Genomic DNA, 10,452 nt, shown 5'->3' on the forward strand with positions numbered 1-10,452 from the left:
ATATTTATTCACTCACCAAGTTCTATTGATTTATCTTTCATAATTTTGATTGTGTTTATAAAACTATTTGCATCCCCTTGCTACATCCTAATTCATGGCATAATAATCTAATTGTTGAAAGTGTAGCTAGGTGACTCTCCTCTTTAGCAACATGACTGTTGCAACGGACTCTTTGAATTCTTTCTTTTTCCAGCTGGGATCTTTAATTCTCACGAGAGTTCAATTTCATTCCAGACTCTGGGATAATGTAACCAACCTTTGCCGTTTGCCTGGGATCAAGGGGTTTCCTGGGATGTGGGACTTGCTAAAACTCAGGAGGTCCATGGCAAATGGGGATGAGTTGGTCACTCTACTCTAGGACCAATTTCAGTGCGAGACCTTAGTTGGTTTTACTGCTAGGCCCCTGTGAATGCGCTTGAGACTTGGATTCAGAAATTGAATTCTTATTTGGCACTCTAATTTCACTGATTCTATTCCTTTAGGTATCCCTATTCCCAAGTCCTTTGCCATTCATTTACTGTTTGGAAAGCCAATTCTTTATTTCCTTGTGTCTTGAGTCCTGACACTGAATGATAGACCCTAGAGTGGAATCTAGGAATCTACTTTTTGCCAGGTGTCTCAGAAAAATCTGTTTTTTAATATCTGAATTCTTGTTTATTAGGCAAACCTCCATCAATTGTCTGCCCCATTACAGAAGGTTTGCTAGCTCTCTTAAGATCCTGGTGGCCCTGAGTCTGACCTTTCCAATTACTGGGTCTGCTTGGGTCTGCATAATCAGGATTCAAGATAATAAGGCCAGATTTTCAGGTTAGCGAACTCTAACTTATTGCTCACTCAAAATTTTCTTCTTGGGAGGCTCTAAAACATATGTTGGATTGAGAAATGGCAATAGAGACTCATTCAAATCATCTTATTGAGGGCTTTAAATAGACAGTTTTGGCTTCATTCAATAAGGAATGGGATCTATTTTGGTGAAGATTTTTAAAAAATGAACTTGTATTAAATGATCTAATTTTAGAAAATTAATTTTTGCATACTGTATAGAATAGACTTAAAAGAACATTTTAATCATCTCAGTATTACTAAAATGAGTAGGTTGAGAATTAAAGCTCTAAATTGTAAAATCCACCTTAGAATCTATAAACAAAGTTGGAATTTATCACTTTTTGGAACTTATGCCATCAAGAATTAATACCTAATAGAAGAAATTGTTTTTAACCTATTCATATTTGCCATTTTTTATTGCTGAATAGTTTTCTATTCTATGATTATACTAGAATTTACTTATCCATTCTCTTGTTGATACACTTTGAGTTGTTTCCAGTTTTTACCAATTATAAATAAAGCTGGCATAAACATTTATGTACAACTTTTTTTTTTATGGACATATGTTTCTGTTCTCTTGGGTGACTATGAATAGAATTGTTGAGTCATCTTGTGGGTGTATGTTTATCATTAAAAAACTGCCAAACCATTTCCCAAAGTAGTTTTACTATTTTATACTCCCACCAGTAATGTAGGAGAGTTCTGGTTGCTCCATATCTTACCCAATATTTATTGTTGTTAGTCTTTTTAATTTTAGCCACTTTTGTGGGTGTAAAATGATATTTATTACAGTTTTAATTTGCATTTCTCTGATGACCAATGATGTTGAAACTTTTTTATATACTTATTGACCATTTATGAATCTTTCTTCGTTAAGTGGCTGCTCAAAACTTCTGCCCATTAAACAAAATTATTTGTTTTTATATGAGTTTTAAGATATTTTTAATTCATGTATATCAAAAGCATTTTCAAGTATGTTTATCAAGAATATTTTTTGCAAGTCTCGATGGCTTTGGAAAGTGGAAGCTTTTAATTTCGATTGCCTATTTTTTCTATTATGATGCGTACTTTCTGTGCCTTAAGAAATCTTTGCCTACTCCAAGATCAGAAAGCTATAAAGATACATTTATTCTGATAGTTTTATAGATTTTAGCTTTTATGTTTCAGTGTGTAATTTATCTTGGATTAATTTTTATGTTTGCCATGTGAAGTAAGAGTTGAAGTTTATGTTTTCTTCATTGATATCCAGTTATTGGGAATTGACTTTTGATACCCAAACTTAGAATACAATAATTGAAAAGCCTGAATGTCATTTACATTGTATTATAAAGTTGTTTGGCTAATTAGTACGTATTTTTGCTTGAGACATTGCCATCTTATAGGTAGGCCAATTACCAAGAGTAAAAGTTAATAATCAACTGATTCTTGTTGATTATTAGAGTGAAGCGACATCCAAAAATTTGTCCAATGGACTAAAAAGACAGAAAACCCATGCCAGGCTTTTCCCTCGCTAGATTCCCTCCTGAATAAAATGATAGCAGTAACCACCACCACCATAAAACCTGATGTGGTCTTATACAGTATTATGTGTTTCAGTGTCTACAATCACTGCTGTGTTTATAACCATGGCATGTTATATCTTTTCTGTTAACGTGCAATGAGCTCTTTATTCGTGTAAATATGTTAGTTCTAAAACAATGTAGAATAGTATAACACTCAGCACTGCTTGGTTCGTTGTAGTAAACAGAAACCCATATCAAAGTTGTTTAAGTGAAAAAGGAATTTGGTCAGATTAGGTAACTTGAGAATTTCAAAGGCTGAAGCTGGTTAAGCCACACATGTATTGAAAACTTTCCTTATGTAAGAAAATATTTTTAAAAGGTTAAACATTTTTGGTAATCTTTTTTTAGTAGTGGAAGTAGTCAACTGCTCTCATTCTAAAAAAAACTGTTGTTTGTGGATGTTAAAACTGTATGGAGATTTAAAAGTACACTCTAACAATCAAATTACTTAAAATTGAGATATTTGCCCCAAATAGTAATGCAATTTGCATCAGTTTTCAAGAGAATTATCTGAAATTAAATAAAAAGCACTGATTTGTTAACTCAATTTATCTATATGTTCTTTCCATATTCAAATTGCAGTCTAAGAATCACTTTGTTGAGTTCGATTTAGTGGGTATTTATTTAGAATTTTTATTAAAAACAAGGGAAACAGAGAAGAGGAATAATGTTCTGCAGATGACCCCTGGAGTCCAGGCAGGACTCAAATGCTCACATCCTCTCTGAGGTTATTACCATCCTTGTTTTGCTTTGACATTTAGAGATACTATATGTCTCTTTGTGTTCGCAAAAAACTGAGCTGGCTGAAAAGCAGAGATTGACTGTGTTTCGGTCGGCGGGCATTTGTTCCTCAGCGCGGCTGTGTACAGGGCCACGCTGCAAGGAGCGGATTGTTTCTCCGTTTTGTGCAGACCCGCTGCCTGATGTCGTAGTTGCTGATAGTGGCTTCTAGCAAACCCCACTCCTTTCCATTTGCCTGGTCCTTATTTCACCGGAAAACACAGTAGCTGTAGCTGCACATAGACTTTTTCTTCTTTCCTTTTCCCCCTCTTACCCCTCCCTAGACCTCTCTGGGCTTTGACGTCACGTGTGCTCCTTTCAGTTGCCATAGCAACCCCATTCCCCAAGCCCTCTGCTCGTCTCCTCTGGTAGGTTCCACAATGGTACAGGCAGCATCACGCTGCACAATGGTTTCCAGGCAGTGAAAGAGGGTGATTCAGCAAGCCACTCTTCTTCTTTTTAAAAACCTTCCCTTCTCTTTTTATTTTTATGGGGGTGGGTGGCGCTCATTATACGCTTATTATCTTTTTCTTTTCTTTTTTCATTTTTACAATTTTCCTTTTTTCTTCTTACCCCTCAATTCCTAGGGGCTTGCGTGACTTTTAGATTGGGTTTTCTTGGAATTCACCTGTCCATCATTAATTTTAAACAATTTTCCCACCTCGAAAGAATCTGTTCCTTATTACAGTTTGGAATGTGGTTAATGAAAAACAAGTAGGGAGAATTTCTTGGGCAAACACTGCTGGATCAGGATCGTAGTTCTCAAGCACGGAATGGTAGGTGGCTCTTTGCTCATTCTGGGTTCTAACCTGTTTTTGGAGGGTGCGGTGATGTCTATTAATTGCTCCTGCTGGGGTGGGAGGAGGAGGATGGGAGAGGGGGGAAAGATAGGGTGGAAAGCAGGTTAATGAAGTGAGCTACCTCCGAGACAAGAAACCACCAGCTTTTCCTGTGAGAAGCATCTTTTCCCAGACTTGGGTGTGTTGGAACCTTTCTGTTTGGAGTGAGGGTTGGCAAAGGGTGGGAGGGAGCTTTTTTTAATTGTGACCAGAGATTTTTAGACCAATGCAGAGCTACAGAAAGGAAGAGAAAAAACAGAGAGAGAGAGAGAGCGAGAGAGAGTGAGCAGCTGTGCTTGTTAGAAGTGCTGACCTCAGTCCCATATCTCAGACATGCTGTAGGTTCTATAAAATATTAAAAAATTATGTCTCTAAGTATGCATTTATATTTACTTCCTGAGAAGTGTAACTTAAATGAATATTTTGGAACATATTTACATATTTTAGTAGGGAATGATATTTATATATTTTAGTTGCAAAACTAATGGCATTACTCTTGCAGAGACACTCTAGGCTAAATTTGGCCTGGGGAGATGAACACAGAACAGGGGTCAGATTAGAGATAAGAAGAAACATTGGCACTGCAGTCATATAGGTAAGGGGTCCCTTTAAGAAAGTGATCTCCTAGTCACAGCAGGCAGCATTTTTTTTTTTTTTTTCTTTATGGCATGGTTCCCAGGTATTCTGTGCTGGGATACTGTGTCCCCTTGAAATGTCAGAGCTCTTTTGAGAAAAAAAAGATATATCATCAGAAATGAGCATGGTAATATGTTTATCAGAATTTATGTATTCGTGCCTTCGGCAAATAAATGTGATTTACTGGAAAATGTTCAAGTAAATCAAGGTTAGAGATAGTTCAAGAAAATTATATATACACACATATATTTCTTTTTTCCCCCTCTACATTTAAATCTAGAAACTAAATCTCTGTTTTCACTCTCTTAAAGATATAACTTCCCAGGGTTCTGCAGTTTAGCCACAGAAGAATGGCTTATCCCAAGGCAGTCAGCTCTGAAGCAATCACCAGGTTGTTTACATGGGCTGTCTTTGCTGCAGAGCCCGACAGTGTCTGTACAGCAGCCCTGCTTACTGCTGGTGTGTTGATGATAACTTTTATGAACGAACCGGAAAGAGGCAGGCTAAGTCATATGGGACAGGCCACAGATCAGATAGAAGGAAAACAGATACAAGTGCACCAGGCATTGCCAGCCCAAGGTCCAACTTCTCCCTCTATCCTTAGACTGCTAGTTTTCGGACCCTGGAAGATCTCATAGAATGCCAATCAATGTATTAAAAATGGTTGCAGGAATGAACATTTCTCACTGAAAGGCTTCTGTAAATTTTCTGCCTTAAGTGAGCATATGTGTTGTAAATGTAGATAGAGATGCTCACGAATGAACTCACAGCTTCTGACTCCACTTTGGGACCATTGGATTTTAGGGGTCGGACAGTTTGGATGTAGCAGTTTTGCTGCCTCTAGTATGTATTCTCTTCTCTACCTTGATCTCACTCTCATAATTGACAGAAAGTACTGGATTAGCTTATTTTACCACATAGAACAAATTGGATTTTCTCTCCCCCACAATGGAACTAGAAAATCAGATGACAAAGGTGGTATGACCTTAAATATTATAGTCTTTATGTTTCCTCATTTGCACATCAGTCCTCCTTGTTGTTGCAAAGCATCTTTAATTGGATGGTCTCCTGGTGTTACAAAATCTTTACAGTTTTGGTAAAAAGCTTCTTGATGATGAGGCAGTAAGAAATTATATGTGGAGTGGAAAAATCAGCCGCCTCCAGCTTCCTGCTTGCTTGCCCCAGAACAGCATCTGGTGTTGGGAGGAGTGCATTTGCCGTTCTGGAAGGGGATGTTTATGAACAGATCCCTGAGGGACCGAGTGTGTTTTTGCTGTCATTGTCTGGTATGTCTGCAGCTCTTAGTATTTAATAGTTTCTTAGTATGTGGTCAATATTTTGCAAGGTTAGAATAAACTGAGAATTGATTGTGGATGCTATAAAATACATGTATATTTTTAAAAGTGCAGGAAAATTTATAGGATTTCCCTTGCTAGAATATTCTATAGACATATCATTAGCAAAAGAAATCTGCCTAACTTAAGAAATGTGGAAAAGCCTCCCATGTTTAAGGTAAAACCTTCTACATTTAAAGGTTTTTTTAAAAGTTTTATTGTGGCTTTATGTTAATGACTTTGTTATTTTGGATGTAATCTTAGTGAAAAAGTCTTTTAATACTGAAGATAAAAGATAAAGACAAATTGGAGGTTTTCTTGTTTGTTAATGAGGGCAGGTGCTCGCCTTTCCTGCTCTAGTTCTGGCTTTAGGTCACATTTGTAGCTAGAGGACTTTGTATGGAATCAGTGTGTTAGAACCAATGATTGTTTAGTTGCTTATGAGAATAATGGACTCAAAGCAAGAGAGACTTCCTTCAATTAGAATAAGAAGTAAGCAAATTGACATTTTAAATTCTTTCTCCTTGCCCTTACTTTCTCTTGTCGTCTCCTTTAAGCTTTGGGTTGGACGCTGCAACACTTATGCAAAAAGAGGCACAAAGTGTCAAGAATGACAGGGAAGGAGTACAGTGCTGTATTTGCTGCAGTCTAAGTGTTTCCTTCCTACCACACATGAATCTTTTATACCTTTTCAGAGGACCAAGGACTTGCGGAAAAAGTTGCGCCTGTACGTGACTGGGAGAGATGCTTATTGGTAAAGAAGAACAGAATCCATTTCTTTCTTGAGCATATTAGATATATTTATTGCATTACATAAATCTGAGATGAGACACCGCTGCTGATTCAGATAAAAGATCATGCTGCATATTGATTGTTTGAAAGACAAAATATAATTTAGAATTGGAGCTTAGATTTTCGGAAGTTTACCTATCTGTGCATATTTCCATAGCAAAGTTGTAAGGTTTTGACTAAGGATTTAGCTTGACTACATTTTATCCTTATGAGAAAATAAAGGCAAAGAGGGGAAAGTGAAAAACGTTTTAGGTACTGTCCTCCCCCCTCACTTTACTGTGAATCGTGGTAGAAACTCTAAATGGAGACTTCAGGTGTTACTGAATATTCTTAAATAGAGATGTTTTTGATATGAAAAGTGGACCACAAATTTATACCTATTTTTGGTAAAGGATTTTCTAGTTGAATTGATGGTTTGGATTTCTAACAAGCTACCTATCCCCTTTCTTACTGTTCTTATCTCTGGTGACTATGAGATGTAAAACCCACAGGCTTATAAAACTAATGCTCGTAGGAATGGAAATTAGAGTTTTGAATGAAAAAAGAAATGACTGAAGTTTCCTCTGAAGCATTCCTAATCCACAGTTGCTCAAAAACCGGTGTGATGTGCCGGTGTAAAATGAAGTTTCCCGGAAGGGCAGTCGGGCATTTGCAGAGTGGCCTGCACAGCGACAAACAGAATTTTTGCTACATTGTGTGTGTGTGTGTGTGTGTGTGTGTGTGTGTGTGTGTGTGTGTGTGTGTTAGAAAGCAGGACAAAAAATAAAAAAAGAGCATAACACAGTAGTGACTTACAAGTACTAAAAATTCATCTTAGTGACTTGTCTCCATAGAAGTAAAACGGCTTCCTGGGTTTTAGATATTAACCTGCCTGTGTGGTCCTTGTGTTTCTTGAAAATGAGTTTCTTAAAGTAATTGTCCCCTTTTCAAACATTGAAAGTTGGATCTGAAAACACCGATAGTGAAGGAAAGCTCTTAAGTCTGTTAATTTGGCACTGTTTGTTCAGTGTCTGTACTTCCTCTGTCAGAGCACATCATACAATATGATAATTGCCTATTCCTGTGTGTCCCGCATTCTCTACTAAATTATAATCTCCATCAGGGACTGATTGTGTCTGTTTGGCACATAGTAAAGGCACAATAAATATTCCTTGAATAAATGTCTTCTTTGTATAGTTCTTTGCTAAGTGCTATGGGTGGCAGAGTTTGGGAAACGGTAACACGTTTCTGTCGTTTGGGAGCTTATAGTAATTTAGGAAAATGAGATTAAATAACAAAGATAGTATATATCAGGGGTCCCCAACTTCCATGCCGCAGGCTGGTAAGGTCTGTGGCCTGTCAGGAATCGGGCCGCACAGCCGGATGTATGCGGCCAGCAAGCCAGCTGCTGTATTTGCAGCCACTCCCCAGCGCTAGCATCACCGCCTCAGCTCCACCTCAGATCATCAGACATTAGATTCTCATAGGAGCACCAGTCTCTGGTGTCAAAAAGGTTGGGGACAGCTAGTATATATGATTAAAAGCTTATATTAATGATTTGACAATAAATGCAATAGGAATTCAGAAGAGAAGGAATTCACCTTCTCTGAAATGGCGGTAGTGACTCTGGGGCCATATGGGGATGGCCTGGGGGCAGAAGGGTGTGGGGGGCGAGGAGCAGCAATTAGAAGCACCTGGCCGGGAAGGGAACTCTTATTTGGAGCAGAGAGGAGGTTTGTTTTGAGACTGGTGACCATACTTTCCAAACTAGAAATCAAAACTTATGGTTTGATAATGGGTAGAACATTGGAAACTGGCACAGTCCTGCAGAATCTGGTCCAATATAATGTTGAAAAGTAACAGAAATAAATTGACTTTATAAACCTTTTGTAACTAGATCAGATTATGGAAAAACATGCTTACAGGTCTCTTTTCTGCTTCAAACCAACTTTAGTTTTATTTCATATACTTAAATGATTTTCAAACTTCTCCTCGCCCTTTTTTTCTGTAACTGTGTAATACATTGTTCTAGTGAAATCTTTTATGAAAGGGAAAATTTGCAAATATATAACAGTGGAGCTATCTCAGTTGAAGCTGAGTAGAGTACCTTGTATCACAAAACCAAATCCATATCACAAAACCAAATATCATATCACTCCATGTAACAATTACTAAATGAGGGCTCATGTTCAGATTTCAAAATATCCAGCTATGCTGGTGTTGGTAAAACCAAAATTCTTGTGCTTGTGATTAACTTTATGGAGTGGACTACCTCGAGATATTTTATTTTTCTCCTCAGCATCACCCATCACCAATTGTCTTTGTCAGTCTTTTGGATTTCTCAATGCAGGTGAAATTCCCATTTAAATGTTAAAATCAAACTTGGTCTGTGTTTTTGCTTTGATTTTAGGCTAACATGAGAAACACCAATGGCAGCATCCTCTCAGATCTTTGTTATGGCAACTCATGCAAGAAGCTGTTGAATTAGACCCATTTCCTATAGATGAGAAACCATACAAGCAGTGGTGAGTTGCAAATCTGAAAATGTTCCTTATTAGAAAACAAATGATCTATATAACATTTAAATATTGCATATGATTTAGTTTATGGAACTGAAGAAATAGTGCTCCAAATAAGGCCAACTAAAGAATGAAAATCAATAGAACAGAATATTTAAGTGATAGTGTGGTACTATTAATACCACTTATAGCAGCATGAGGTCTTGAGGTACATGGCCTCATTGTATAATACCATGATGCTACCGCCCTGGATAATGCCAGCCTATGTAAGAAGGCTTCGATGAACAATGTCATGAGTCTGAGTAACAGTTGTTAACAGTATTTTTCAGTGGTTTTTATTATTTGCAGCATAATTCTATATTTACCAATTCATCCTCTTTAGTAGAAGAATTGTTTCTGAGCTAAATTATAATGATCAATTCCTTTCATATATATACGCATATATGTATTTGTATACATATACACACATATATACATTCCTATATACTCTTATATGTTTATATAGGAATGTATATATATTAACATAATATTTAGACTTTTAGAAATAAGGGAAGAGAAATGATATCACAGTTTTATAAAACCCAATTTTTTTCAGATTTTAGCCTTTAAATTCTTTTGCTTGATAAAAACAATATTAAAAATAAATCCAGTTGCTCTGATTTATTGAAATAATTTTTAAAAATTATGATCTTATAAAAATATCAGCACACTCAGGTAAAATATCTTTTTAAATCAAATACGTGATGCTTCATAGTCACCAAAGTCAATAATCAATAGACTCCAGCAGAGATGAACCAGTTGTCTGTCAAATAATATCTTTGAGACAGAGTATGACAGTGCTGCTTGTGAGAAGCTGTTTTGAGCTAGTGATCAATAACTCTCTTTTATTTGCTTAGTGGCTTGTATAACTCTGGGTAGGTGGGCTTTCCTGTGAGTTAATGCATAACCTATAACTGCAGAAGACTGATGAAATTAACCCTATACTTATTTCACATTGTGATTTTCATTACCGTTTGCTTACAGCTATATTGAGAGAGCAGATATAATAGTCATCACTATTCTGTGCTTAGTCAACATATATTAAATGAATGTTTGTTACAAAGGGGAATCATATGTAATTGCAAATAAGCAACTGTTTTCGATCTAAAATAAGGGCAGTTTTATATGGCAAAACTTAATATTTTGA

General features: G+C 36.7%; 1 long non-coding RNA gene across 1 annotated transcript in view; it reads left to right on the plus strand.

Annotated features, from left to right (window-relative positions):
• The first annotated feature begins 3,541 nt into the window (after nucleotides 1-3,541).
• The window catches only part of LOC105289583, a 26,788-nt gene continuing 19,877 nt past the window's right edge, over nucleotides 3,542-10,452 (plus strand). Inside the window, exons 1-2 of the long non-coding RNA XR_895673.2 lie at nucleotides 3,542-3,943; nucleotides 9,158-9,272. This is a non-coding gene — a long non-coding RNA (uncharacterized LOC105289583). The remainder of the gene's footprint in view (nucleotides 3,944-9,157; nucleotides 9,273-10,452) is intronic.

The sequence above is a fragment of the Pteropus vampyrus genome, unplaced genomic scaffold, assembly GCF_000151845.1.
Source record: "Pteropus vampyrus isolate Shadow unplaced genomic scaffold, Pvam_2.0 Scaffold25, whole genome shotgun sequence".
NCBI lineage: Eukaryota > Metazoa > Chordata > Mammalia > Chiroptera > Pteropodidae > Pteropus > Pteropus vampyrus.